This window comes from Stylophora pistillata, chromosome 4 (genome assembly GCF_964205215.1).
Source record: "Stylophora pistillata chromosome 4, jaStyPist1.2, whole genome shotgun sequence".
Taxonomy (NCBI): Eukaryota; Metazoa; Cnidaria; class Anthozoa; order Scleractinia; family Pocilloporidae; genus Stylophora; species Stylophora pistillata.
Window position 1 is genome coordinate 45,089,328 of NC_142522.1, and position 4,124 is coordinate 45,093,451.

At 39.8% G+C, this 4,124-nt stretch overlaps 1 long non-coding RNA gene across 1 annotated transcript; it reads right to left on the minus strand.

Annotated features, from left to right (window-relative positions):
• Positions 1-885: 885 nt before the first annotated feature.
• Positions 886-1,535, minus strand: LOC148733966 (uncharacterized). Its single transcript, XR_016000722.1, has 2 exons — positions 1,240-1,535; positions 886-1,060 (listed from the first exon to the last, which is right to left on the minus strand). It is a non-coding gene; the product is annotated as an uncharacterized LOC148733966 (long non-coding RNA).
• Positions 1,536-4,124: the final 2,589 nt, after the last annotated feature.

Consider the following 4,124-nt stretch of genomic DNA (forward strand, 5'->3'; position numbering starts at 1 on the left):
TGTGTTGACCCGGACTCCCTCGATGTTGACCCGGACTCTCTATATCTTCTAGGTGCGATATCTCTAAAACGGCTCGATAGAATTGCGTAAGATTTTTACGCGATGTTTATTGTCTACATATCTATATCCTGTGTAGATATTCTTAGATTTGATCGAGTATTTTAGGCGCTAATTTCACTTAACGACTTATATCGTTATCTGTTGTAGAAGCTACCAAAAATTAGAGTAGGACTATGTCTAACTATGACTTGTACTATGGCTTTGACTATGTCTATTGTTCTATTCTTAGTCATAGTCATATCTATAGTCAGAGTATCAATCATAGTCATAGTCATAGTCCTACTCATAGTCATAGTCCTAGTCATTCTCATAGTCAGAGTCATAGTCATAGTCAGAGTCATAGTCAGAGTTAGCTATAGTCCTAGATATGGCGGTTGGAAGATTGACGAGTCAAACGTGTAGCACGGGCTAAGGGATGTAGGTCAGAATCACTGTTCTTCAGGCTAGAAAACCACTTCTAAGGTGCTATAACTATGTCTAGGACTCTCACTATGACTAGGACTGTGACTATGACCATGACTATAACTATGACTATGACTATGACTATGACTATGTCTATGACTATGACTAGGACTATGAATATGACTATTACTAGGAATAGGTCTCTGACTAAGACTCTGACTAGGACTATGAATATGACTATGACTATGACTAGTACTAGGACTAGTACTAGCACTATAGCTATGACTCTGACTATGACTGACTATGACTATGACTGACTCTGAATATTATAACTACCAAGATCCTAAGGTTGCGCGTACTTAGAAACTCAACAATTACAGGGGTAGCAATGCGCGAGGCGATAGACAATTCGAACTCAACTCGTAGAATGACTAACACACGTTTAATCACAGTTCAAGATAGACGAATTACACTGGTTGCGACGATGATGACAGATCGTGAAAGTCACGGTAGCAAAGTTCGTGGTCGCGGAGAATAAAACGAAGTAGAGTAGAAATATAGGGTAGTTTAGTGTCGAATAGAGTCGTGTAGGTTCGAACTGAAACGATAATTACATACAAAAGGCTAAGATACAACGTCAGCTACGTAGTCGTGTTACAAACAAAATTTAGGAAGAGTTATAGACAATATTGGTTGCGTAGCATGACAACATCTCAACATTAAAAGACTAGTCATTTGACAATAATAATTCGAGTACCAAAAAAGGGAGAAACTTACTTTGGTGACGACTCGCACAGCAGAAAGTATAGCTCAAAAAGTAGCTTGTAGCAGATTGATCCTCTGATCGTAGCGGTTGCGGAATGACTCTCTCGCACGCTATCTTAAGTCGCCTTTTATAATGAGTGCATGCGTGACTGTGCACAGGATGTTACTTAAAACTTGTAATGTACACCATATGGAAGTGTTAGCTCATTTCCTACGCACGAACTTAGCCTACAGTACACGCACGAATCTGCGAATTCCTAACTAATACGCAGCAAATTTTAGCACGCTTCATCGAAACTAGAACTAACGATTATTAGAATATGTCGTTAAAACAGAGGGCGTTTTAAATCTAACAAATATGACTAGGACTATGACTATGACTACGACTCTGACTATGACTATGACTATAACTCTGACTATGAATATGATTCTGACCGTGACTATGACTATGACTACGAGTATGACTATGACTATGACTTTGACTATGACAATTAGTAGGACTAAGACTATGACTCTGACTATGTATATGTGCACGATCCTTCGCAGTAAAGCACTATTTGAGCAATAGTGAAAATCAGACCTGAAAAAAATTTCAGGCCTGTACGGGATTCGAACCACTGACCTCTGCGATACTAGTGCAGCGCTCTACCAATTGAGCTAACAAGCCAACTGGGAGCAGGCCATCAAATTTATTCGACATAAACCCGTAGATGATAAATCAAACAACAACAAACATATGAAACATATGTATGAACTGTGGTTATGAAACGTATATGTGCACGATCCTTCGCAGTAAAGCACTATTTGAGCAATAGTGAAAATCAGACCTGAAAAAAATTTCAGGCCTGTACGGGATTCGAACCACTGACCTCTGCGATACTAGTGCAGCGCTCTACCAATTGAGCTAACAAGCCAACTGGGAGCAGGCCATCAAATTAATTCGACATAAACCCGTAGATGATAAATCAAACAATAACAAACAGATGATCAGTGGTTCGAATCCCGTACAGGCCTGAAATGTTTTTTCAGGTCTGATTTTCACTATTGCTCAAATAGTGCTTTACTGCGAAGGATCGTGCACATATATGTTTCATAACCGCAGTTCATACATATGTTTCATATGTTTGTTGTTACTCTGACTATGACTAGGACTATGACTATGACTATGACTATGTCTATGACTAGGACTATGACTATGAGTATGACATTGACTATGACTATGACTCTGACTAGGACTATGACCATGACTATGACTAGGACTATGACTAGGACTACGACTATGACTATGACTATCACTATGACTAGGACTAGGACTAAGACTAGGACTATAACTCTGACTCTGAATATGACTCTAACTATGACTATGACTCTGACTATGACAATAACTAGGACTATGACTATGACTATGACTCTGACTATCACTATGACTCTGAGTATTATTATGAGTATGACTCTGACTATGACTAGAACTATGACTAAGACTACGACTATGACTATGACTATGACTAGGACTAGGATTAGGACTAGGACTATAACTATGACTCTTACTATGACTCGGACTATGACTCTCACTATGACTCTGACTATGACTATGACTCACAGTCGCTTTCCGTAACAACAAACCTATATATCATTCCAAAGCTTTCTATTAGAGGAACATATTTGTTTTAAGTCTACATCATGTTTCAGAGAACTTTAGAATTTTGACCAAAATGCCCATGCTACCCCTTGGCCAAAGAATCCAATATGGTGGCCAAAGAGAGAGTTGCTCTTTTTTGATCAGCTCTAACGTCTTAACCTGCAATAAGATTTTCTTGAAATTTTGTACAGTGATATACAAGAAATTTAGCGAGGTGGGTATTGAATATAAAGTCATGATATCTAGGGAAAAAGAAGTTACAGCTGTTCAAAGATTGACTGGCGAAACATAAAAAATGGACTAAGGGGTGTAAGTGAGAAAGACTCATTTTAATGCTTTAAAACCACTTTTAAGGCACTAGGGATTCGTTTCGGGGATCATGAAACCCATACCTGGAGTTTCGGATAAATTTAAAATTTTGACCAAAATGGCCATGTATTCCCCTTGGCCCAGAAATCCAAGATGGCGGACATGAAAAGGTGTGCTCTTAGGGAAATTGCTATAACTCTTCATCTTGTCGCGTTTTTGACTCGCAATTTTAGTGAGCTACAGACAAGGCATGAAGCTACTTTGGTATGAAGGATGAAGTCGTTTAATGCAGAATCAAAAGAGTTCTAGTTGTTGCCTTTTTACGAGGGGAACTGGACATAAAGGAGGGCAACTGAACATTACAGAATGGGTCTAAATTGCCCTCACCGAGGGGAACTGAACAGTCACCGAGGGGAACTGAACATTGATCGAGGGGAACTGAACAGTCCTGTCGAGGGGAAATGAACATTACAGAATGGGTCTAAATTTCCCTCACCGAGGGGAACTGAACAGTCACCGAGGGGAACTGAACATTGATCGAGGGGAACTGAACAGTCCTGTCGAGGGGAAATGAACATTGCAGAAGGGTCTGAAATGCCCTCATCTGGCTCTGAACTCAACTTTGTAAGAAATTTTCTAAGACTCACTTTTTAATAAAAAGCTATAAATCATCTCAACATAAAAACGTTTCCATTTTAACCACAGCAAGCTGGATCGTATAACTACTCTTCAGGCAAGACATCACGTGATTCACTTCCGAAGAGTCCAACGCACGTCATCACGGCATTTTAACGAGGGAAATTCATCGTACAGGGCAACCCAAACATCAACGAGGGGAACTTAACATAAACAAGGCAAACTGAACATTTCAGCCTTGGTCTAAATTGCCCTCACGAGGGCAACTGAACGTTCAGCGAGGGGAACTGACCGTACACAGAGGGGAACTGAA